This window comes from Electrona antarctica, assembly GCF_951216825.1.
Source record: "Electrona antarctica genome assembly, chromosome: 18".
Classification (NCBI taxonomy): domain Eukaryota; kingdom Metazoa; phylum Chordata; class Actinopteri; order Myctophiformes; family Myctophidae; genus Electrona; species Electrona antarctica.
In genome coordinates this window covers 34940780-34968420 of record NC_136799.1, presented here as the reverse complement: position 1 = coordinate 34968420, position 27641 = coordinate 34940780, and the positions used below count along the sequence as shown (strand labels likewise).

At 43.9% G+C, this 27641-nt stretch overlaps 1 protein-coding gene across 5 annotated transcripts in view; it reads right to left on the bottom strand.

The window, feature by feature from the left end:
• cUnh14orf180 (chromosome Un C14orf180 homolog) overlaps window positions 1–27641 on the bottom strand; it is a 239284-nt gene that overhangs the window by 100549 nt on the left and 111094 nt on the right. For all 5 annotated transcript variants that reach the window (XM_079529052.1, XM_079529056.1, XM_079529054.1 and 2 more), the window contains one exon: window positions 7207–7303. The gene's annotated coding sequence lies outside the window, so the exon portion shown is untranslated. The remainder of the gene's footprint in view (window positions 1–7206; window positions 7304–27641) is intronic.

The following is a 27641-nucleotide window of genomic DNA, read 5'->3' as shown; positions in this document are numbered from 1 at the left end:
AGGATTGCTCAATTAGGTGCCAAATGGCTTACTGGGGGCTGGTATTTCATCTCCAATGCCATTGCAAGCAAAGTGGATAAAGAAGCATAGCCTTCTGAAAGGTGAGAGGAGACATAAGCTGCATATTAGAGTGGTTTTATCGCCTTTAAAACACACCGCCGTGATACTTGCTACTGTATTGAGGCTCTCAAGGTCTATCAACCAAATTACCATGATATCATGTATGCTGATGGTGTCTTGAATCAACAAAGGCAGCCTCGGACAGCATGAATGTAAGATTATACTCGTTCAAGTCTGTGCAAATTATTTTTAATTACAATTAACTAGAAAGGGGTAATAAGAGAAATAAAAAACAAAAATATGTATATTCAACTTGGTACTGTATGCTGTATTGCACAAACTAACCTAATGAATCCTGATTGATTCACCTACTGCCACACTTCAAACTCAATTGCCAGTTTAATCTAAAATGGGTTCTTAAACAAGACGGCTGACTCGCAGTATCAGTCACTCCAGTCCATCTAACTAGTCCATCTTGGGCCACAAATAAAAAATGGAGAGCCATTTCATAAATAATGCACAGCCCTTTATTATAGCATTAAAAAAAATTGAATCTCAATCGAGGCAGATTATATTCCACAAGTGTTTGACGCACAAAATACTGGCATGAAACAATCATAGAAACCTCGATAATTTCATTTCGCAGCAAACAAAACACGACACCAGACAGACAGCCAAGAAATCCCTGGGTTGCCTAAGCAAATCTAGATCAATAACATTCACAGCATGTTTGTGAGACCCCACAGACCCTTTAAACCTGGCTTTCTGTGACTCCAGGGCCTGGCAGACGGGGATTCCTATCCAACCAGTGTTTTATTTACCGTATTACTAATTCAGTATGGCCTTGTTATCCAGCCTCTCTATGTGGCTGCATGGCTACTCCCGGGAGCCGCTGGCCTAATTGTGTTCAGCAGATCCAGGGTGTAGGACTGCTGAAATCCCTGACCGGGGCAGAAATGAGAATATCAATAAAAAGCAGACCCTGGATGATCTTTGCCTCGTGGCAACACTGCAGCACGGCACTGGACACTGAGGTTTGTAATTACGTGCCTCTGAATAATTTAAAATCGCCGTTTTATATCATATCATATATTTAAGATGCTGAGTTAAAACTCTCGGGCTGACAGTTGTTTTCCTAGGAGACATTTGAAAACCCATTTTGAACGCAGACAAAAGGCCTCAACAGCAGAGCCAACGCCATGATGACACATCAGTCAAATATGTGGTCAATGTAAAAAAAAAAATAATAATAAAACAAGAAAAAGACCCTCCACACTTCAGCTGTCACAATGTTCAACATGTTCTACACAAAGCTTTCATATTCAAAACTGCATCTTTCGTTAGCTGTCTCCAAAGCTGTGAGCTCCAAACCGGTTTTCTGTGGTGTGGTACTGTAGCTGTTAATAGTCTGAGGAAGCTGTGTGTGTGTGTGTGTGTGTGTGTGTGTGTGTGTGTGTGTGTGTGTGTGTGTGTGTGTGTGTGTGTGTGTGTGTGTGTGTGTGTGTGTGTGTGTGTGTGTGTGTACACTGTGGGTCTGTTGGTTACCCTGTACTCATAAATTGCCGTTGGGGTTTATGGCTGTGCAGCAGGAGAGCAGGTCTTGTCAGTTCATTATCACTGCAGTAGAGCCCTCCGTTTTCATGATGTCTACTCCCTCCACCAGGATTTATCTTGAGAGCCGTGTGTGTGTATGTGTCAACGCAATGTCAACAGGTTTGTCATTCAGAAGAGAAGCCTCAGACTGGAGATTCTTTCCAGACTCCATTTGGCCTACATGTGTGTTGGAGAACGACACAAGCATGAATGTAACCACATACCTCATTTCTTTGCAAGTCTCCATGAATGGTGCAGACCCCCCAGCTGCGGATAAAGGGTTCTATGGATTATCGCTATTTTTCTTCTTTTTTTATCCCACAACGTTTGTAACCCTTTTTTTTCACCCGGTGCCAATGCCTAAACTGTAATTCTGGGCGCTACTCTCCCTCTGCCAACCTGGGGAGAGCTCCGAACTGAACTCATGCTTCCTTCAATGCATGATTAGTGAGCAGGCCGCTTCCTATCACCTGACAGGGGGGAGTTTCCTCGGTAGGACGTAGCGCATGTAAGGAACACGTTATTCCATCCAGTTCCTTATCCCCTCCATCTACTGCATGATTTTTTGTAAGGGTACCTACTCTACCTCGGGGACACGGGGAGAACATGCAAACTCCACACCGAAAAAACCTTTCCCTAACCCCACCTACAGTAGGGTATGTGCGCTGATGATGCGGAGGAGAGAACACGCCCCAAGCACGACAGCGCTTCCAACTGTGCCACCGTGCCCCCACTGGTATTGTTATTGGTTGCCAAGCACGTATTGGGTAGGACCCCTATTGTTTCTAATATTGTTATTGTTATTGCCGTGCATCTTTGTATGTTGTGTCCCCCACTCTCTCTCTCTCTCTCTCTCTCTCTCTCTCTCTCTCAGTCAGAGAGAGGTGAAACACAGAGATTATCATATCTTCTGTCCATTAAATAAAATGACATCACACAGGTATCCAACAAAAAAACCATTTTGTTCGAGATGACAAAATTATCCACTAAACAGGACGTGTTTATAACTCAGCTGCGACCTTAGATTGTGACATAATCCGTTTAGTAGTAACACAATCTGATTACGTCCTCTTCAAGTTCATTTAACACTCGGGAGTTTACAATGTACCATGCTGGCATCCCACCCATCTAATGACTATAGGATGCTGACCTTTCTGAGTCAATATTATATAAGTGTCTCTTATCACCCTATACAGCTTAATTAGCTACTCAAGTGGTAATACTTTACATTACAATAAACATGCTTACTTCTTTCATTATCTGGTTATCACACATTGCAGGGGGTTAATATCTTTCCCAATTGTCATTAGCAGCAAGCCTCTAGCTCTAAGATAGTGTGAAAAGTGTCCTTTTTGGACACGATGGAGTGATACTAGACTTGCATCTATTCTGTGTGCTATCCACACCATTTAAGCTGCATCAGGGTCAATAACACATGGTTTAATCAGCCGGAGGAGAGGGAGGGAGGCAGAGAGAGAGAGAGAGAGACAGACAGACAGACAGACAGACAGACAGACAGACAGACAGACAGACAGACAGACAGACAGACAGACAGACAGACAGACAGACAGACAGACAGACAGATAGAGAGTTATTGTCCTCGACGGGAGATTTGTCTTGGGCACAGAGCTACAGTCCGTTACTTCACATAAAACTATCACAAAAACACGAGAAGTGTTTGACACGATGGTAGACAGTTGCTTCACATAAAAACATCTCAAACCATAAAAGAGGCATTTGACATTTGGAGGTGGAGGCTGTAAAGGAATATTCATTATTCCGGAGCCTATTATTTATCGTTGAGTATGTTGGAAATGTCAGTGACTGACAAACCTGCCCACCTACAGTACAGACATGCTGTACTTGGCAATCCTACCCAGAGTCTCCTTTCACTTTGCTTAATGTATTTTTTAAACCATCCTAGCTAGGGATGCACCGAAAGAGAAATTCTTGGCCGAATACCGAATATAGGAAACAGTTGGCCGAAAACCGAATATCCGAATATGATTAATATTATATATAATTTGTCCTACCATTGCTGTCATGGCCGTACCTTAAAGCTACCTGATTTATGGCAAAATAAATGGTTATGGCAAAACTTAACTTAAATAATAATCACTATTATGGGTCCATAAAACATTTATTCAGCTCTTTCGAATGCATTAATTGCATACACTATTCGGTGATATATTTTCTGCCTATTCGGGCCGAAACCGAATAGGCTGAAAATGCATTTTTAGCCATTTTCTGCCGAATATTTTCTGTGGCCGAATATTCGGTGCATCACTAATCCTAGCGTCTCTATTCTGGAGTGAAGATTCGGTGAAAATAGCTGATCGGCTATTTTTAGAGAAGATATTTGATGTACATGGAAAAAAGGGCCTAATATCTAAACAGTGAGGAACTCTAGTCAACTAAGTATATATAGGGTTTAAGCTCCCAGGAGCAGCCGCTTTGAATGTTATCAACCATCACCAGTAGGTATAAAGACCATGCAATGGAGCCTACTGGACATTTCCTACATCGCGAGTAGGCGACTAGGAAACGCGGAAGTGAAATGACTGCTGCCGAAGCGAAAACATTGTGAAACTGTGCTATACAACAACTTTGCTTTACTGTGTTTCCTTACGTGAGTTAGGGTTAGATTAAGGGTTAGTAGTCGGATAGTCTCTTTCAAATGCTTCCGTCATACAATCTGGAGCACGGAAGCTCTGATCATGAGTAAGTGATAAAGCGGAAGTGAAGCATCCTCACCACTTCTGTTTCGTCTTTACAGTTTCGCAAATTTATCCTAATATAAATCGAAATCATCTAAGCATATATAAATTGCTGCTTAGCAGAAATGGAAATAAAAAATAAAACGTAAAGATATTTTAAAATATATTTTCAAAATAATCAATAGGTAGGAATAGTCAATAGGTAGGAAATGTCCAGTAGGCTCCATTGCATGGTCTTGATAAGTAACCTACTGGTGATTATGTGTTGATAACATTCGAATCCGCTACCAGGAGTCTACTGGACAGGTACAATTGTCTATTTACACAGAAAGGTACCACACACACTGACGATGTTCACACGCACGCACACGCACGCACACACACACACCATTACTTACAAGAAATAGCTGACAACTGGCAACCAGAGACCACTGTTCCTCATGCTAGCCAACAGCCGCCTCACCAAATCTTGATCTAATAAGTGACATTTATTAATTTGTGTATATCTTGAAGTTCACCAATATGATAATGAAAAAGCAAAGTTCCCCTCACCAATATTACTGATAGTGATTGATGATGTCTGTTGCGTCTGTGAGCAGGGGACGACCATATGGAAACATAAAACCGTAGCTGGCTTTGAAAAGCGGCTAAATCATTTACGGCAGTAAATCTGATTAAGCATGGGGGACCAGTGATGGGAAAGCTGTGTTTAACATCCACACACACGCTAGCATTTATAATTCTCTCCATAGTGCACCATGGAATCCACACTGTGCCTGTGTTAGCAGGTGTCAAACCATGCGTTTATATGGGGAACGTGACAGCTTTCTTTGTGAATGAAATACTTCTAGGTAGACTACAGTATGTCAATCAATCAACCAACTATTACGGAAAATATTAATATTCCAGACAGGGTGAAGACAGGATTCTACAGGGTTGAATATATTTGGGAGTCTATAGTACATCCTGCCACCACACAACCAACCAACCAACCAACCAACCAACCAATCAATCAATCAATCAATCAATCAATCAATCAATCAATCAATCAATCAATCAATCAATCAATCAATCAATCAATCAATCAAGCCTTATGTGGTGAATAAAAGGAGTACATAAAAGGTAAAAGGAATGGTTATTTTACTGATATGCAGTGCAGAGAATTGTAACCATACGAAATTATCCAACTAAAATGTCTCTTCCCACTGCGCTTTTGTGTTCATTCTAAAGCAATTATGAGCACTGCAGCCTGTATGAACTGCTCATCTTTGAACAAAATTATCCAGAATAATAATTCAATTTAAAGAAACAGTTCAGAGTTGGCCCCCAAGGCCCGTTAATGGTCTGACTGATGATTCACAGTCTGAATGTGATCCTAAGCCTTAGATTTAATCACAGTCAGCAATTCTAAAGGAACAGTCGTTCCATGTACGCATGCGGTGTGTGCGTGCGTGCGTGCGTGCGTGCGTGCGTGCGTGCGTGCGTGCGTGCGTGCGTGCGTGCGTGCGTGCGTGACCTTGGTTAATATTCTATTCACACGCGTATGGCCTTTTCAATCACCTTAAGGATTGATTCCATACTGCGACCTAGGGTTCAAAGGAGGGGATGATTGCTGTTTTAAATATGTCTCATTATATACAGAGGAGGGTAATGTTCCTCACTAACGTGACTATGATGGCTAGCCCTCGGAGGTGATTCATTTTTACTGTCCCATCAGTCACTGGGTGGGGACTCTGGGGAGGGGTGGCGGGGGTATATGTACCGCCGCTGCCAAATGCCTGACACAGACTTCTTATTGGCCGGAGACAATCGCGGCCTAATTGCGATGACATGATTGCCTCCGAGTAGACTTAACGAGGCGGCTCAACTTGCGTGAACCTTTTAGCCCCTTGAACCCTATTCTGGGCCAAACGTTCAGTTAAAATGGCAGATCTACAAGCTCACAACGTGTTGCGTTGGGAGATCGGCCATTTTTACAGCAAAGAGATTTGGTGTAGAGGGGGGAAGGAGGGGGCTTATAGACCCTCGAAGGACTCCACCCAACAAAGTATATACTGTAGGGTGTATGTGGTTAAATACTTGGTACAGCTTCAAATAGAGCAGTACTAAAACGGAGCGTGAAGTGGGGTCCAGGGACTCCCAGGGGTCCTTGTGGGGGTTTCAGGGGATCCTCAACTAAAATATTGAGTTAGGAACCAAATGGATCCTTACAGGTCTATCACTCTGAGAGTGTACAAATGGTATCAAATGGGTTTAAAGGTAGAAAGCAGCAGAAAGTACACATACAGTATGCAATCTCACGCTCAACCTGTACGCACTCATACAATGTAGCCATGGGCGTGCTTTGAAATGAGAAGGCACCTGCTGGTCAAGGCCCCACAATGTTCGCACAACGCATTAAAAACTGGACCTCATACATATTTTAACAATGCTTTTCTGAGAAGGTTCTTACTTTGTTATTAATCGCTTGAGTCGAACTGCATGTTGCATGTGTGTGTGTGTGTGTGTGTGTGTGTGTGTGTGTATGTGTGTGTGTGTGTGTGTGTTCCATTCCTTTTTCTGGTTTGTGCACTGTTGATCAGTGCATAGGTCCCAGCGTTGCGACAAAGCACCAAGATAAAACAGAAGATAGAGGGGAGTAGAGATTGCCTCCTTCAGGTGACCTTCCACATGAAAACAACCGAAGAGAAAAATAAAGGGGGAAAGAGGCAGGGAGGAGAACAGAAGATTTAAGGGGTATAAGAAGCACAATCCCACCTTCTCTTATGGTGAGACGGGGGGATATCCATGCACGCATATCGATGCTGACAGCGTAGACTTTTACCATAGAATATACCTGCTATCTCCACTCAGAGAGGTTGGATTCTGCCAGATTCGATCACGGGAAGGATTGGAGATCTCGCACTCTTAACGTTCCTGGGAGAGTTGAAAACCTGGAGATGCAATGACACACATAAAGACAATCAGTGTTTTATCTGATACTACTGTATTTAGAAATGTGCATGCATACACGGACATTACACATGTGGAAAAGGAACACACGGACCCAGCAGACAATACTTTTACAGAATAAATTCATCAGCTACAAATGGGCATACCTACTGTATTAGAATGTTTGAACAATATTCAAACTGAAATCAAGCAGATCTATTAAACACACACACACACACACACACACACACACACACACACACACACACACACACACACACACACACACACACACACACACACACACACACACACACACACACACACACACACACACACACACACACACACACACACACACACACACAGTAATTTATTGCCTAGCTGACAATCTAGACATGGTCCTGACACCAAGTCAGGTTTACAAGGGCTGTACATGCATCTGCCCCTTTCAGCAGAAGGAAATATGAGTATCAGTGGGATGTCTCAGAACTCACAGAGGGATTTGAATCCACCATGAAAACCTGTCTTCATTATCTGGGTCCTGCTCACCTGGCTTCCGGCTCTCGGGCTCAATAAATATGGATATGAGTGGAAATGTATTGACAAAAGTTGTTGAATTAAGCAGAGGTGCAGCAAATTGGCTATGAAATATTGCCATGCGGATGAGCCGTGACGCCCTATTGCGAATGAAACAATGAAATGATTTGTTCTGCCAAAGCAGGTCTGTGGACTAATTAGCCTGCTAATGCAGCCTTTATTACCTGGCTTTGTCTCAGGCCCGCTTCTCCTCTAGGAGTAGTTACAGCACACGCTCAAAAATGAAAGGGATAATCGCTTGCAACAAGGAGATGACAGCATGGAGGGTCAAAACAAATTTGGATGTCTATTACCTGCACTCTCTTCCATCGTTCACATCCATTTACAAGCCTTATTAGTGCAGAGGGAACGGCTAATGTATCTGTGTACTAACCCGGGCGATCAGGCCAGGTGGGTAATCTGAGCAGTGGGATCAGCGCCAGGGCTTCATCCATCCAGCTTCGACCCAGTGGAGCACATCTCCTAACCTCATTCATCAGGCCCTGGGTCGGCTACATTAAAAGGAAAGCCTCGCAGGGTTCAAGATTAAAGCTTGGTCGCCCCAATGAGCGACTGGAAGTGGACTTTTAACCTGACTCACATGCATCCATCCATCACAGACTGCCAGCTATAGCGCTCAGAGGTTAGGTTGCATTTGGGAGACTGACACAGGGAGACTGGAGTCAACTCTCTGCAGCTGCACAATATAAATCTACAGGTCTGACAACAGCCCAGAGCTTATCCATTGGCTGCTCTTGGTATGCAACCATACAACCATCAAGCATTATAATGTACTACACACTATAGATTATAGTGAACTGTGAAAGCATCTTGGATTTTATAGATACCTGGCCATCATTTCCAAATTGTCACCAGTGCTCTGTGAGTGGGTTTTCTGGAATTAATCTAATCTTGCTCGACCGACCAGTGCCAAACTTTGTATGAACGCCGAATAGGCCACAGCAGTACATTCAATCATTTATTTTACACATTTTATACTTTGAGTATGTTCCTATGTTCAGCTTTGAGGGTCTGTGTAAACACAAACATTGAAGACAAAAGTGTGTAAACACAAACATTGAAGACAAAAGTGACGACACAAATTGTGATTGGCCAGAATGAGATGATGTATGATGACGTTTGATGATAAGAATGCCCCTCACTTCCCACAGGTGTGATTTTTTAAATATTAAAATGTATAAATGATGATCAAGTCAATGAGGCTGTGATCGAGGTGAAACCTTGCCCACATTTGGAGTCATTCGTCAGAGGTACGTCATACTGTTACATATTAAGTCATTCAGTCATCACTATGACATATCTGACATGCCATATGAAGTCCGAGATCCACATTGAAGCTAGGATTCACATTTTTGAGGGGTGCTATCCCCTCCAACGTCTGGCTTTCACTCATAATGTCATGTGGCAGCCTAGTCTATGGACTTTTAACGTTTGCTTTAACCCCCCGTTTTCAGCAAGCCCACCTGTGATGTCATGTGGCTGCCACAGAGGGCGCCCCTCACTTCAAATGTGTGATTTTATATTTATTGGAATAATCGTCTTTCTTCGTGTCCATTTGTATGTACCATGATTCATTGATCTCCATTCACGGAGCACAGGAGCAGCATGTGATGATGTTAGCTCCTCAGTCTACGCCTGTCTACGTACTTGGTTTGGCTCCCACAGTGTCCCAATGCCTGATGCAGTTCCCTGCCTGCCTCATCCTTCTCTCTGACCTTGTCCATGACCCGTGGAGGCCTCCATAGAGGTCCACCTTGCTGATGTGGTCTGCCCAACAGACAACAGACAACAAGTGCCATTTGTATTATTGTGTAGACGGCATAGACGCCATTCAGGGCCTTTTCCTGCTGTGCTGTGAGTGTCTCAGCCCTTGGCAGTACTGACTCAGTGACTCCACTGTAGCCACAAACAGCCACCTCTTGAGGTCATCTCCCCAGATTTCCACATAAAACACTCTCCTCATCCCGTGCAAGGCATTCCAGGCAAGTGCCCTCTGGACCTTCAGCTATTCAACCCAATGTTCCACCAAAGTTCAGCATCACATTAATAATGCTATACAAAATAGTGGTCGAATACCATATCTTGTTGAAACTGCATAAGAACCACGGTGGAATTCCATTCCATGGACTCATCTCTTGCAGGATCACAGTCAAGTATAACCCCAGTTTGTCAAGAATATTTCTTCTTGAGAAAATCTTGCTCTGACTGCAGATCAATCCACCCCTATGCCCTCTCTAAAGAGTTCCCTCACACCCCTCCCTCCCTCCACTCGCCTTCTCCCTTCCCGACAGACCTTCCCACCCTCGCTTATCAGATGACACTCCTCCATCCACAGCGATCCCCCGCCTGAGGCTTCATTGCTAGTTCCCAGGTTGACTCACCTGACCACAGCTCTCGCCTCCCACACCCCTCCTGCCTACAGCCACTATTGCCCTCCTGTATCAATGACCTGCCTTGCCCGCTGGCATGTTATTCTTCTGTCCTAGACAGTGATCCCAGACAGTGAAGCCCCCCCCGCTCCCCCCTCCATTTTTTGGTTTCTGGTCGCCCGGAGCCGCAGACAAGTCTTTTATTAAAGCTACTGTCAGCTCAGTGGCCCTTCCATGCTTTCCGCCGTCTCAGAATCCGAGGGCACGGCCAAATTGTTTGAGAATAGATGACCTGTCGAGAGGGACCAGTGGAAATAAAAACATCCTCATCCATCAACCGCCGCCCAACATATACACATACATACACAAACGCATGCACACATTCAGTAGCGTTATACGTGTACACACTCGTACAGGCATTGTACACCCATACACAGCCAACATCGCGCCATGGTGCCTGCTGACTTTCTCAAGCTCTGTAAGGCCATCCTGGCTCCATACTCAGCGGACACGTCCAGTGGCAAAACCCTCTGCAGGGGCAAGGCTTTGTGTGCCAAGCCACTGCAGTCATAAAACTAGCCATTCATGGCTGGAATGAAAGAGTTGACCAACACGCAGCTGTTGTTTTAGGTAAGAAAAGAAAAAAACATTCTACATTCCATGAAAGGAATCCATCATTTCAGAGCATGCACACAATTATGGCATTTAAATTAAACTGATATTAAGATTTAATTGTCCTTTGTACTGTGCACTTTTTTTTAATTTTTGAGTGGTGCAACCACTCCCTTACGCACATATTAACTGTATATACACAGGTATGGTGATTTCGGGTGTGCCAGTACAGTACAGTAGAGGGTACAGTAGAGGGACCCCCACACGGTAACTCTGTCATTTCTCAAACGTTTCGGACGCGGGGCGTCTCGCCGGAATCTGGCCGGCACCCTGGGTGCGTTCCTGTGGGTCTGGAACTTCCGCCCCCACCCTCCCCCAGGGACCCCCACACGGAGTTGCACCACTCACTTCACACGGGTGTGATTTTTTATTTAATGTTTTTCTTTTTTCCTCATTTAAAAAAACAAGATACACAGTAACAGGCAAGGAACGCACTACATAAAACACAAAACAAACCCTAAGATCTGCCAACCCGCTCGTGCACCCACCCTGAGGGGAGACGAATAGACTTGTAAGGCAAAAATACTGTACACTTCTAACAAACCAAATCCTAGCAAGATGATACAATTTCAAAATTTTAACTGCAAGTCTTGCATCACATTTTGGTAATAATATATAGGCTACCTAGTACCTACACTAACATTATTCTACTTTCACAACAAATTACCAAAAAAACATTGCTCTCCTTGGGGGCAGAAAGAACAAAGGTTAACAAGCAAAGCCCTTGGTAGGTAGCAGATGCCTATCTGCTACAGGCTTTTCCTGTTTTGGTACTGCAGTGTGTGTGTGTGTGTGTGTGTGTGTGTGTGTGTGTGTGTGTGTGTGTGTGTGTGTGTGTGTGTGTCAGGATCAACTATTGTGAATTGTGATGGTGCTGCAGAGAGGGATGCCTGGCTTCCATGCTTTGATCTCCCCTTCCTCTCTGAAGGCCATGCTCCACCACAACGTGGGGCATCTCCATAATTGATCGCTTTTTCAAAGACCCACCACCTTTGTTCAGGCTAAAGCCCGTTCGACATGACTACCACAGCAAGAGGTAGAACCTAAATCAATTTGAAACTAAATCTCTCAAAAAAAGATCTCCCTCAGATTCAACATCCGAACATTTAAATCTACAGTTAATACTTTCAGCGCCATTGCCGTTGATTAATGCCAATTGAAGCCTATTTTTTGATACTACGCTTACCGCCATTGCCATCGATCAAGCCATAATGCTACTTACGTTAGCATCGGGTAGCTAGCTGTTGTTGTGACAAGACTTAGATCATCGGCACCATAATAATCCATTCTATCCGTTTCTTTCAATCGCCTGTATCTCCTATTCCTTGTCTCAGATGGCTTTTTTGGTTAAAACAGCGTTTCTTTGACGGCACAGAGCCGGCGATGTCTAGCCCTCCAGTGCACCGGCATAGACCCATATTGTAAACAACAGTCGTCATGGACCTGTTAAACTTACTAGGATAATACTACTTCTGGTAGTCTGGAAATGTGGCTTTTCAAAATAAGAGCTCGACTGGGAAAATTTCTGGCGTGAATTAGATCCTAATTTTTCAATAAAGGGTTAAGAGTAAATTGTCAATTACGAAACTAAAGCACAAAGTGCAAAACGGTGACACACTGGCTGGCTTCTCAATCATTTGCTGGGAAGGCTGATTGGCAGAAGGGACGGACGGACGGGTCTAGCCGTGGTCCCTAAAGAGCCCCGGTTACGTCTGAGGGCCAATCCAACATGACAGCTCAGGCGTGACCTTTAAACCTTACAGGACATTACTGGAGCATCTGAGCATGTCAGTAGAAGTGATGGGGGTTATGGGGAAGGTTTTGGAGAAGAGGAGGCGGACTGATATGAAGGAACTATAGCCATGCCTGGTCTTAGACGATGGGGTTAGAGGTGAGGTGCAGTGGGGGATGGAAGAGATGGTTCATTTGGGGGACTCTCGGAGGTCAAGTGATACTGGAGGTCATTAAAGAAAACCCCATAAAATGCTGTCCTGGTCCATGATTACCCTGTCAGGCTGTGCGTGCGTGCGTGCGTGCGTGCGTGCGTGCGTGCATTCAGTGTTCTCCAATGGATGAGTGCAAAGTGCTCATCAAAACAACATTTGACAAAGATTACAGTTATGTCCGATGACCAGAATCTACATATCCTTAAAGGTACAGTAGAACAATAAAGTGCTTGTTTAATCCAAGGCATGGAAGCAGCATGCCTACATAGTACATACTAACCCCAGCATTGGACTGAAGACTTTATTTACTACAGGCTTCCAGGTTGAACCTAAAACAACATTCTTCTTCACCATACAGTATGTTGTTCACACATGAAAGCGTGACAAGTTTCCTTTCCAACAGTTGTGAAGGACATGACGGGCAACCTAACCCTTAGGCGACAGACTTGTTGTTTTTTCTTGTAAAATACAAATACATGCAATCTATACTCCTGTCAAGGGCCAATGATCCCAGTAAGGCAGTCTGACACGGTCACTGGGAAAGAGCTGTAGGGGAAACGACTGCTGAGGAAACCCATATGGACAAAATTACAGAGCTGCTTCAAAGAACAACGGGTACTGTAGGATGATGGTATTAACGAAGAAGGAATCTTTTTTATGTTTTTTTTTCTGGCTTTCGCCTTTATTTTATATTTTTTATAGGAGGGACAGACAGTAGGCTGACAGGAAATGGGGGAGAGAGATGGGGGAGTGACATGCAGTAAAGGCCGTCGGGATCGGGAGTCGAGCCCGCCCGCTGAGCCACGGCCCAGGCCATGAAGAAGGAATCTAAATACAACCTTGTTGTGATTCTCGTTGTGACTTAGCTCCTCTCTTCTGGTTGTTCTGTAAGTGCTGACTGGCCATTCGATTGAATTACCCTTCTGCAAGCATGTGAGAGCTCGGAGATGAAGATGACAGCACGGAGACGTCTCATGACACGTTCTGAAGTTTAGGAAACGCACAGAGATAGAGTCACTGTCGGGTGGAAGCCTTGTATCTCATACGTACGTGTCTCTCTCTGTCTCTATGTGGAATTCACAAATATTTAACCCCTTATACTTTAAAAAGAAAATGCTAAAATAGTCCAATCTCCAAGCTCACAAGCTGTTATTAGGTTTCCACAAGACAGCAACGACCATGCATACGGTAATTCACTATACGTGAACTATGTGAGCCAGTTCTGCTACAGAAGTAAACAAAAATGGAAAACATGATGACAGTTGTACTTCAGTGACATTCTGTAATACTGTGACTGCAGTACCTTCATAATGGAAAGCCCATGGTGCCAGAAACACACCCTATAAGAGTGATTAAGTATAGTTATAAGATTATGTACTGGGATGTGGGTCAAGCTTGATGAATATTACGACAAACCTACTGCAGCTGTCAGTTCCTTGTGTGCACTTGTCTCCCATAGATGGAAAATATCCAGCGAGTGAAACTAAGAAGAGCCATCAAAATGGGGTTTCCCGTGGAAAACTTCCCCTTCATAAATAGTTTCTTGGAGAGACGTACTGTAGCTGGAAGGGCATGCTACTGTCAAGATTTTCAAACCCCAAACAAATAGTGCAGCCAGGAAACGAGCAGCCGGCCGACACCCAATATGCGACTAATAAACTAGCAATGACACCATACAGTAGCATAGCCAAATGACTTGGCCTATATGTGCATTGTACAAGAAAAGGCTTGAACTGAAATTCAAATGAACTGCTCAAAGGTCACAATGGAGGGAATAAGATCGACAGTGATTAATTCACGGCAGAGATCATATAACAAAAAAGCCCGTAATTTTCAATCACGCAACACCATTCAAATAGGTCAGTGTTCTTCTATGCCCCTCCCTCACTGTGCCTGCAGGCATATTTGGCTTTTGTAGGTGTTTACCTTGTGTCAACAGTAACACAGCCTTTTCCAAATCAGTGGCAGCACGTTTTAACTACACGCCAGCAAAGGCTTGAAGACACCATCATCACGCATTCAGTGCCGACTGCGGGATGGAGCTGCAGAAATCCCCCTAATATTTATTGTAACAATATGAAAAATTATTCAATTCATCCACGATGCTGGGTAAAGCTGGCAATATACATAAAAGGGGTTTTGGAGATGTGCAGATTGTGCACATAAGCTGAGGGCTGTGTCTGTTATAAATAATAGCTGTGTATTCATCTTTTTCCCAGTCACTGGCTGTGCAAAGGGAGACTGCATGCTTGCTAAGATGTCTGTTGGGCTCAAGGCGTGCAGAACAGAGAAAGTGATATATCAGGTTCTGGCTGTGTGGTGGCACTGTGGGACAGGCCAGACTTTCTCCTGCACGTGAAGGGCAGTTTGAGGACAGATAGTCCCATGATAGAATACAGGCTATAAATACAGAGTGAGCAAACAGAAGCTCAGACCAGAGTCCCCTGGGAGGAAGACTCAACATGTGTGTGAGCACTTACACTGGCAGACATGCGGCGGTAAAGCACGCGGCCAGTGAAGGTGAGACAGTATCTGTTTACTTTTTGTATTCTTCACTCATCTAAGTGCTCAGAACGTACTATACGGTTCACAGCAGGATGTCATATGCACTATCCAGCAAGCTTTCAATTACGGACTGTACCAGTACTAGACGATAGCCGCGGCTGCTCAGATTCATCTCACATTTCTCTAGGATACAATTAAGCGGTGGTTCCCTTAAAATCAATTTAGCACTGCAGCGGTGCAGCAGAATAAATTTGTGAACATTTACAAAAATGTCTCCCTCCACAAGTTCCATCCATCACATCTCGTATCCATTTACTTTCGCAGGGAGTGACCATGGGGGACTAATGGCAATGGCCCAGCCAAACGGAGGTGAACACCACATACCTCGGAAAATTACAATGAAGGCGATCCAATGGTACCATTTTAATGATTATATATTCTGAACCCCCCCAGGGAGGGGCGCTTGTAGGCCTATAGGCCAGTGAATGAAGGCCTGGGGACAGAGGCGGGGGTTTGAGCAATGAATTGACTTTTCACAACACACCCTGAGAGGTAATCAGTCATTTTGACTGGCAGCGTTTGTGTTCCCCATTTGTGCCTGTAGTGGCCTTCTGCCTCATGCATGTTCCGTCTGCATGTTCCTTCCTGCCTGGAAATTATGTTGTGATCTCGCACTTCACCGATTGCCAAAGAAGACAGCACTCCAGCATTATCTGGATTGTGTGTGTGTGTGTGTGTGTGTGTGTGTGTGTGTGTGTGTGTGTGTGTGTGTGTGTGTGTGTGTGTGTGTGTGTGTGTATATGTGTGTGTGTATATGTGTGTGTGTGTATATGTGTGTGTGTGTTTGTATATGTGTTTGTATGTGTGTGCGTGCGTGCGTGCGTGCGTGCGTGCGTGCGTGCGTGCGTGCGTGCGTGCGTGCGTGCGTGCGTGCGCGCGCCTCCTATGCTACGGTGGCAAGAGCCGTAACTGTAACTGGATACTCTCTCACCTGCTTTGCAGATACAGTCCACAAACAGCCTTTGTCTGCACCACACACACACACACACAATACTTACACTATGTCATTTCCTCCCCATAGCATCCTCACTGGCTCAATGTAATGCAGTAATAGCAGAGTGAACATCGTTCATTAGAGCGGAGTCGTCTCTGTTGGTGGTTTTTAATTGAATGGGAACATTTCCTCTCTCTTCCACCTATACACATTATTCAAATAAAAGGGGAAAGTCTGTTTCAACAGAAGCATTTCTCACAAATACACTCTATGGCATCCTTCAGGAGTCAGGATATGTCTGCATCTATACTCTCTCTCGGACTGTCATCGCTAGCTAATACTCCCCCAACAAGACATCACCAAACAATCAGGGCTGGGGGGTGGGTCACCCACACCCACATACTCTCTGAGCCTCTGTCCTGGTAATGACATACTAAGGAGAGAAATAGGCACATAAAGAAGACAAAGCGTCCATATCTTGGTCCAGTAGTGCTATATCAATAGTGCTGTAAAAACTAGGCATTATTTAAGCTCAATGCAGGCATGGGAGAGATGGTAAAGTGAGAAAATAGGATTGGGGTGGTAAAACATGGGGCAGAGTAATGGAGTTGTGGATTTTTTTCAATGTGATCTTTTTATGATTCAATCATCCTCCCCAACAACCTCTTTACCTCCACTGCCTCTTGATGGCTTTGTGCAGGTTTGACCCTAAGCAGATGGAGAATCAGATCCCTTGGCTATCATTTAACTTATTTGAGATATTAACCACTTGAACCCTAGCGCCCCTATTCTGGGGCAAACATTCGGCGAGTTCACAATGTGTCACATTGGATTTGGAACGCGTCGCGAGCTTGTAGATCTATTGTGCCTCTACCCTAAGATATGAGTGTAGAGGGAAAACAGGAGGGAGCCTAGTATGAGCCCTGGGGGACACCGCACAAGAAAGTATTTATCGTTTAAGTGGTTAAAAGGAGTAGTTTAAGCCAATCTTTTGATGACGGGGGGGTGGGGGGGTTGGCTGCTCAGTAGGAAACTCAATTCATACATCAAATTATTGGCTTAGGAATGCGGAAAAAACAAACAATTTCAAGTCTTCATAGGGTGTTTAATTGATAGAAAATAACATTAACAACTGTCAGGTATAAAAAGAGCCTCTGAGACTCAACATATACGGTAGCCTTACTTACTTGGCAAATGTAAAAGCATATATATTTTTGGTCACTGACTGCCACTTTCAATCAATGCCCATCAATGGTGGCCGGCTTTTCTAATCCCGGGAATGTGTGCTGTCACCTAGAAAATGGCGTAGCGACAGGCCATTACAGAATCAACAGAACCACTTTATTCAGCCCATATCATTGGCTGATCTAGCCCAGCCTGGCTGGGACTGGTCAGTTGATTGACGCAGTCGAAACACAGTGCCGGTCCCCCATCACTTGAAGCAGCCCTCTCTCACTCTGTCAAGGACAATTACAGAGCTACACAGCTGCTCTCACCAGACTGTTGCTACATGTATCCAATACAAACAAGTTGAACACGGAGAGAATAGAAATGAAAAAGAAACAAGGGCCTTGCAATGTCCTCAAAACAAAAGGCAGAGTTGAACATCTGTAAAAAAGTCATTCTCTTTTGGTGGTATGCACGGTGTCAGGCTTTGCAGCATGAACCCTAGTAAACTAACAAAGTAAAAAATGAAATAAGTCAAAATCCCCATGTAGAGAGGATACATCCCCATGTAGAGAGGGTGAAAGGATACATCCCCATGTAGAGAGGATACATCCCCATGTAGAGAGGGTGAAAGGATACATCCCCATGTAGAGGGGATACATCCCCATGTAGAGAGGGTGAAAGGACACATCCCCATGTAGAGAGGGTGAAAGGACACATCCCCATGTAGAGAGGGTGAAAGGACACATCCCCATGTAGAGAGGGTGAAAGGACACATCCCCATGTAGAGGGTGAAAGGATACATCCCCATGTAGAGAGGGTGAAAGGATACATCCCCATGTAGAGAGGGTGAAAGGATACATCCCCATGTAGAGGATGAAAGGATACATCCCCATGTAGAGGATGAAAGGATACATCCCCATGTAGAGGGTGAAAGGATACATCCCCATGTAGAGAGGGTGAAAGGACACATCCCCATGTAGAGAGGGTGAAAGGACACATCCCCATGTAGAGAGGGTGAAAGGATACATCCCCATGTAGAGAGGGTGAAAGGATACATCCCCATGTAGAGAGGGTGAAAGGATACATCCCCATGTAGAGGGGATACATCCCCATGTAGAGAGGGTGAAAGGACACATCCCCATGTAGAGGGTGAAAGGACACATCCCCATGTAGAGAGGGTGAAAGGACACATCCCCATGTAGAGAGGGTGAAAGGATACATCCCCATGTAGAGAGGGTGAAAGGACACATCCCCATGTAGAGAGGGTGAAAGGACACATCCCCATGTAGAGAGGGTGAAAGGATACATCCCCATGTAGAGAGGGTGAAAGGACACATCCCCATGTAGAGAGGGTGAAAGGACACATCCCCATGTAGAGAGGGTGAAAGGATACATCCCCATGTAGAGAGGGTGAAAGGACACATCCCCATGTAGAGGGTGAAAGGATACATCCCCATGTAGAGAGGGTGAAAGGACACATCCCCATGTAGAGAGGGTGAAAGGATACATCCCCATGTAGAGAGGGTGAAAGGACACATCCCCATGTAGAGAGGGTGAAAGGATACATCCCCATGTAGAGAGGGTGAAAGGATACATCCCCATGTAGAGAGGGTGAAAGGACACATCCCCATGTAGAGAGGGTGAAAGGATACATCCCCATGTAGAGAGGGTGAAAGGATACATCCCCATGTAGAGAGGGTGAAAGGACACATCCCCATGTAGAGAGGGTGAAAGGACACATCCCCATGTAGAGAGGGTGAAAGGACACATCCCCATGTAGAGAGGGTGAAAGGATACATCCCCATGTAGAGGATGAAAGGATACATCCCCATGTAGAGGATGAAAGGATACATCCCCATGTAGAGGATGAAAGGATACATCCCCATGTAGAGAGGGTGAAAGGACACATCCCCATGTAGAGAGGGTGAAAGGACACATCCCCATGTAGAGAGGGTGAAAGGATACATCCCCATGTACAGTAGAGAGGGTGAAAGGACACATCCCCATGTAGAGAGGGTGAAAGGATACATCCCCATGTAGAGAGGGTGAAAGGACACATCCCCATGTAGAGAGGGTGAAAGGATACATCCCCATGTAGAGAGGGTGAAAGGACACATCCCCATGTAGAGAGGGTGAAAGGACACATCCCCATGTAGAGAGGGTGAAAGGACACATCCCCATGTAGAGAGGGTGAAAGGACACATCCCCATGTAGAGAGGGTGAAAGGACACATCCCCATGTAGAGAGGGTGAAAGGATACATCCCCATGTAGAGAGGGTGAAAGGACACATCCCCATGTAGAGAGGGTGAAAGGACACATCCCCATGTAGAGAGGGTGAAAGGATACATCCCCATGTAGAGGGTGAAAGGACACATCCCCATGTAGAGGGTGAAAGGATACATCCCTATGTAGAGAGGGTGAAAGGACACATCCCCATGTAGAGAGGGTGAAAGGACACATCCCCATGTAGAGAGGGTGAAAGGACACATCCCCATGTAGAGAGGGTGAAAGGACACATCCCCATGTAGAGAGGGTGAAAGGACACATCCCCATGTAGAGAGGGTGAAAGGACACATCCCCATGTAGAGAGGGTGAAAGGATACATCCCCATGTAGAGAGGGTGAAAGGATACATCCCCATGTAGAGAGGGTGAAAGGACACATCCCCATGTAGAGAGGGTGAAAGGACACATCCCCATGTAGAGAGGGTGAAAGGACACATCCTCATGTAGAGAGGGTGAAAGGACACATCCCCATGTAGAGAGGGTGAAAGGACACATCCCCATGTAGAGAGGGTGAAAGGATACATCCCCATGTAGAGAGGGTGAAAGGACACATCCCCATGTAGAGAGGGTGAAAGGACACATCCCCATGTAGAGAGGGTGAAAGGATACATCCCCATGTAGAGAGGGTGAAAGGCTGTCATTGTACATTTCAAAAAAGGGAAAGAAAGAGGATCATTGTTCTACAACACTGTGGGTGTTCTAGCAGCAATCAACTGATTGTACCCACTACATTTTTTTATTTCTTTATACAATATAAAGACATGTGCACACAGCAACCAAAATAGTCCTTTCCATTCCTCAAACGGTCATATATCTATCAACCTGCTATTATCTTTACATATCATTCATCTGCACTTGGCAGATGTCCAGGCAAACCACTGCATATTCCTCAGCATATTTCTGATATCTCTAGTGTGAACAGTGAAGCTAAACAAAAGAATCCGTTTAATGTGTTTACACTTCATCATTACTAAGGGAAGATAAGCTGTGGAACATGGTGACCCCTGGAGACAGCATATTTCCTGCTAAATGGCCATAAACCTTGCATTGATTTTCAATTTGTATCCCTTTCTATATGGCAGCCTCACATTTATATGATGCATTTACCAACTGCCTTCTGCATTCAACTTTCACATATTTCCAGTAGAAGTATGGTGTCTGCTGTATGTACAGATAAGAGGGTGCAGGACACTGTAAGCTACTTTAAAATGGATACAAATTAGAAGTGAAAAACACACATTGGCTGCGATTATGAATGAATGGATTAATTAATTAAAGATGCTCATGTAAACACCTTCATTAGAATAGAATATCCCATTCATTCATTCATTCATTCATTCATGCATTCATGCATTCATTCATTCAAGTTTTATTTATTCTCGAAATTACACTGAGTAATTAAACTCATTTCAGTGTCGTCGAGAAATACAATATCACAATACATATCACAATACATCAGAAAATCAATAAAAGGTATACATGTGAATTACATAGGTTACAAATAAAACAACCAATAGTCCCACAGCCAATAGTCCGACAACCAATAGTCCGACAACCAATATTCCGACAGCCAATATTCAGACAAGCAATAGTCAGACAACCAATAGTCCGTCACTCCAACAGCACCACTCAGTACCGACGGGTCTGATTTTGTTTTCTTCTTTAAAATGGGCTTCAATTCGACCGACGGGTCTGTTTTGATGGGATGTAGCCCAGCAACTCCTGAAAACCGTTGCCATTGACCACGATTATGGGCAGCATATTATCTTTTTCAACCATCCAACATATCCTCCATGCATCACACATTGTGCTGGGGGTGGGCCCATCTTGCCTCCCCAAAATGTAATTCCTGGAAACGGCAATGCTTCCCGATATCATGGCAGGCAGGCAAAGTTTGTTGTAGGCTACTCCACTGCCCGAGACCGAGACATTGCGGGTGTAGGCTTACTCGAGGTATATTTATTTCATCGATACATTGCACAACTTACGCTATTTCCATATATATATTTATACTAACGAGCTATTGGTCATATACAGTTATGGAGCTAAGGTTATCCATATGTATATCGCCTGCTGGTAGTCTTGTTTACGCTGCACTGGCCATGAGGCGCCACTATGGACAGTGTTGCTGTTGTGTTTACTGTGCTTATTCCAGCTACAGACTAAAGATGTCCCTTCTCACTTGCCATCTCTCGCGAGAACCGTTAGAAGCTGCGTGAGGGCCTGATCACCCTCATTGGCCAAGCCTGTCATGTGACGCACTGGAGGCCACACTGCGTCTACTATTGCCTGGACTCTGACGAGACAACATTGCTTATCTAACTCCAGCTGCTTGTTACTATATCTTGTTAGTTAACTTTTGCTTATTCTTTGGTTTATTTGTAGTTCCCTTCGGGAAGGAGTGTTAGGCCTAAGTTATAGTTTTGACCCTTTGTTATTGGTTAGGGTTTTCTTTAGGTGAAGTTATAGTTTTGTTCGTCTCCTTTTCTTTTGGGAACACCCGACCACTGTAAGTCCTTGACCGTTATGCTTTAATATCTTTCTCTATAACTAATACTGCCTATTAGTTATCTCTATTATTATAAATGATAGCCAATGTACTTGAAAGTCGATGTATGAGCCATTTGTACTGAAAACAACACTTTGTAACTTTGTAACTTTTATCTTTAAGTTCAAGTAAAAGCATTTTTTTTAATTTGCAGTGGGTTTCCTGTCCATTTTATGTTATATGTTTACCCCTAGACTAATTGGTCCGTAACATGTGTGCCGCTGATATACAGTACAGAGAATGACAATAATGGTATTTTGAATTATATTCACCCCATTTTACTTGAAAATATACCCTCATTCCAATACCGTAAACCTAGATACCATTCTCTCACTAGTCCAACTCATCTAATTCAGCATGGCATTATATTATAGATAAAGGATATAAACTATCCTTTTGTTAGTACCCATGGGAGATCAGATTAGCATACTGAAATTCAGTGGTGTTCCCCTTTAAAAACATGTACTTCCTGTACAAGCAGAGGGCAGTAAGTTCACCTACTTGCTGGAGAATCTACAGCCTGCAGTCGTGTTTTTATTTTCCTCCGTGCCCCTGAGGAGGACTTTACCTGCTGTTGAAACTACGCCACATAAATACCTGCTGTGTTACAGAAAATGTGCGACTGCTGTTTGGATTATATAATATAAAAGTCATGTGATAGATAATAATAGCCATGAAGGATAATTACAAATGATGTGCCACCTTGTTAAAATGTCATTGCCTTTGGAGCATGTAACCTCAGGTGCTGTCCTGTCAGGGCCTCACCCTCCACAGCCAACAATGTTCCTACCTGTCCTCAATGATAGCAGTCTTTCACACTGTGCCGACTCTCCCCGCCCTTGTGCGCATTCAGCCCAAACCCAGATAGCTTAAACCTGGGCCCTGTAATCACAAGGCCCCCGCGATGTTTACGGCCCAGTGAATCAGGGGCATGGAGAAATTTACCATAGGCACCCAAGAGGCTCTGTTCCCAGCATCTCCCTGACATGAACAGACACAACCCCTTGCTAATGACAGGTGAAGCTGGCCTACAGTATGTAATGGAAGGCATTTACCAATCAGCACCACAGACTTACCTAATCTAATAGCTGCACTGGCAAATCTCCTTCATAATTATCTCAATAATTGAGCAAATGTTTAGACTGGGAGGCAAGGGAGTTGGGGTACACTGTGGTATTCAATTTAGCATGATAAACTAACTCCTCGGGCAGCAGGGAGCAGTTCTTCTGCTACCTGTTATGAGAACAGTACCCCATGGTACATTATGGCTGTGATGATGTTCACACTGTTCACCAGGAACACGTCCTCTCGCATGAGTCCGACACTAAAGGACACTTCTCCCGATCGATTCTCATCCTTCTCACACACCACGGGGGACTTGGAAGCACTTTCCCTGCTGCCCCCCCTCCCTTTTCTTTTATACCTTTTCTCTCTTTCTCTCAGCTTTGAGTCTCTGCGGGTTCCTCCCATTAGCCCCTTTGCCTGCTTTCCAGTGTGCTGAAGTCACTTTTAAATCAGACTGTGAGTGAGCATAGCCCGGGGGCCTTAAGAGACCACAGCGCTGCAGATTCCTCCTGTATCCATCCTCCACCTGGAACGTGGCAATCGAAGAGCCCAGGAAGAAACTCATTACCCCGGTATTCCTCAGTGGTTCTAATTTTGTGATTGGAGGCATCGTGAATTCTTTATCGGGCTTTCAACCGAGCAAAGAGGCGTGAAGAGATGCATAACACGTTTCCTAGATTAATCTGGGCTTTTGGCCGATTCCAGCAAGTGACAGCAGCGGCTTCAATAAAAGATCTGCTGATGAAGTGAGGATATGTATGGAGAATCTCACTGTGCTATCATGTGCTATAGAAGCAATGCAGTGTTAACTCCTTATCGGGACTTTTTTTAATATAAATCTCTATGAATACATAGTACTGTACATCACCTGAGGTAGTCATGATACAAACAAGACGAGAAACCTATTATTACAGCGTGTTTCCTATAGGGCGACTGGGCGAGCCATCTAGAAGAGGGTTTGTCTGTGTGTGTTTCGTAAACCACCAAATCTGTGGCAAATGTCTTTTGCACACTGCACAATGTAACTCCCCAAATACCTTTCACATTCGTGAATTCATAATCTCAGATCCACCGTCCCTCCATCCACGCTGAACAACTCGACGTATGACATAATTATCTAAGCTTAGCCAAGATAAATTAATATCTCAAACAATAAAAAAAAATTGAAACATTTTTGGATGGCAAATGAAGTAATCTCATCTATATTGAAACGCTTCTCTTATTTTGAATGCAATTATTCCATTACCTTACCAAAAAGAGTGATTGAGTGAATTGTTGCATGCAGAGTGACTGTGTGCACAAATACAGTATGTGTGGGTAGGTGGCCGGCTAAGTGCATGCCTGTGCGTATAATTAGGCACTTAAATTCTGAAATAGCTCATTATGCAGCTCCCTTTTGACCAGAAGCAGGTCACGGTGTTGCTATGCATTCCCATCAAGAATCGTAATGAATGCTGTATCAACACAGATTGTGTACCCGTGTGTGGATCAGTGCTACAACTGGAGTGTTCCGGTCTCAGCACTGATCCACTCGCAAACTCTGAAAACGGGTGTCCAGCTGGAGGTAATTTACTGTTCAATGCATCTAATTATCTGCAGGGAGCAGGCTCTTCTTTTGGAGCGTGCACCCTGCCAATCTGCCTCCAGTTCTCATTTTCTTTACATTATTCAGTTGCTGGAGCTATTTCCTTTTCCCTTGACCCTCGGATGTCTTTAACAGCATGTCATCTGACATCATGCCTGCAGAATTCAATTTTCAGACAGCAGGCCATCCTGGGAAAAGCTTTCAGAGATGCTATGAGATCATCAAGCCAGCACATTCTCTGTTCCGTTCTGTGAACGGAAAAAGAAAATCACTAATCAATCAACTATTATGCCCAAGTTTTAGCCTGCTTCTGTGTAATGCATCATTGTACTTGCTAAGTAATTCTTGGATGCATTTAAAGTGTTTCAGTGAGAATCTCGACTGAAACAGAAGTATACAGCATTATTCAGTTGGTAAAACCTGTTTCGTTCTCAAGGGAAATCAACAGGGAGAAAGCAACCAGATTAATCAATCAATACTTGAGGATAATGTATGGCTGAACTATGGACATTGCCAAAGAATAAAATTATTTGCTACTGTGTATCACCAACTATTTGTTACGTGGGCAGTGGGCACTGTCTCATTAAATGGACACAGCAACTAATCGATTCAAATTCCAGACTGATTGCCCATGAGTCATCATATAACAACAGTACAAGCGATCATAGATTTACAGATGTGTCAATACATGTTACTAAGATGATATATTTACTGTATTTCCATAGACATAAATTTAAGCTCTGTTGAGACAGAATATTGATCTGAGCATGCCCTATGGAATATAAAATATATGATTCAGGTATGCGGATGTCGTCATTGTTTGGGCGCCTGCCTATAACTGCTGTACGAGTACAGCCTGAGGGGGGACACATACTGTGTTTTGAGATTTAGCTATGTAATGCTGCCAAACCCCGTCATTTAAATCAGCTTATGGAATTGTCCTTCCCATGGGAGGCTGGTGCTCGCCGACATGCAGGATGCTCAGGTGTTGCTCCACTATCATTAGTGGTCAGCGTTTCTGGGAATGCTGCTGGTGGAGAGCTGATGTGTTGCTGTTTGGGAACAGCTCATGTTTTCCACCTCTTGGGTAATAGCTGTGGATCGCTATGTAATCACCACTCCTTGTTCTGCGCCGCCACTCAGCTGCTGAGCACTGAGCTGAGGGTCGGGTGGAGGTCTGCAAGCAATGCAGACCTGGACAATTGTCAATCTGAACAGAACAGAACCCAACGGAAAACAGCTGGAACTTGATTGCATATCAAAGACACGGCTACTCCTATTTCATAGTAGTGGTATAGCTCAAATGACAATGAAGCCTGATTTAGTTGTGTGTCGGTGTCAAAATGTGAAAATGCATTGCATCACAACACAACACGTTGTGAGCGTGTAGATCTGTATGAAAATGAAGTGCATGACGACTATGCCAGTTACTAATTAACCCATTTTGAGCGGGAACCCCTTTTGGTGGTTACATACATTATGTTATAATTTAGCTATTGAAAAATAGCAGACCGAGTGGCGCGCTATGAACTTGTAGATCTGCTATTTTTGAAAAATCGTAAAAATGCGGCACAAATCTTTGAATAGGTATATATTCTTTCAGAGCGAACGTTTTTTTTAATTTCGACTTCAGGCCTAAGTTGCTTTTAACTGCTGGTCCTGAGGTTTGTTTCTTTGAACAAGTTGGTTGTTAATGCAGGAAACACAGGTGACCTAGATATCAGAGGGGAAATTAAGCCAGAGAACTACTGCATGAATAAAACAGATCATTAAAAAAGGGAGAGGGGAACGAGCAGGTTGGGGCATCTTGTAAAAGTTTGAGCCAAAATATTATGATTATCATCTCAAAAGAGAGAGAGAAAAAAAATTATATAATAAACGAGGGCACTGGGTGCAACAAGCACTGCTTTTCTCAGACAAATTCATTACAGTACATACACTGTCTATGAGACAGAAAATCTGCTTTATTTACATAATCCATGATTTATTACTTGGCAATGCTTGTTGACGACTGACTTTTGGAAAAGTGCTTTGCCAACACCTTGAGTGTCTTCTAATGAATGAAATGTTGACTGAGACGTGGCATGTTCCTCATCAGCATCACAGGGGCATTAAATCTTAGCTTGTAGAATCAACTGAAAATATAAAAGCAGAGAAACAGTTCATAATGAATGCTCCATATTTCAATATTAACGTTTGATATTCAAGAAAATGCACATATGTGACTAAATTTGACTGAGGGACTGCCATTGGATTATTTTGAATTTTCGTTTTCATGTCATATGAAAGCAGGGAATCATAGCTTCAAATTGACATATTGGTTGTTCAGTTTGGCCCACTAGTTTTGGAGATATGGCTTATAGACTAATGTCTTGCAGAAAACAGAGAGTTGAGAAAACGGGCTTGAAAGGTTCACTTTTGTGGTCTCTAACATTACACCTAGCTACATGTTTAAGCATTTATTTCATATTTACATGTCGATTTCAGCTCTGACACTTATTTCAGACATGCTCTAGTATGTGAAGAGTCTGCCTGTGCTATAAACTCATTTTGAAAAAAAAGTTTTTCTCCTCTGGTGAAAAGCTGGAATTTGCGCGATGG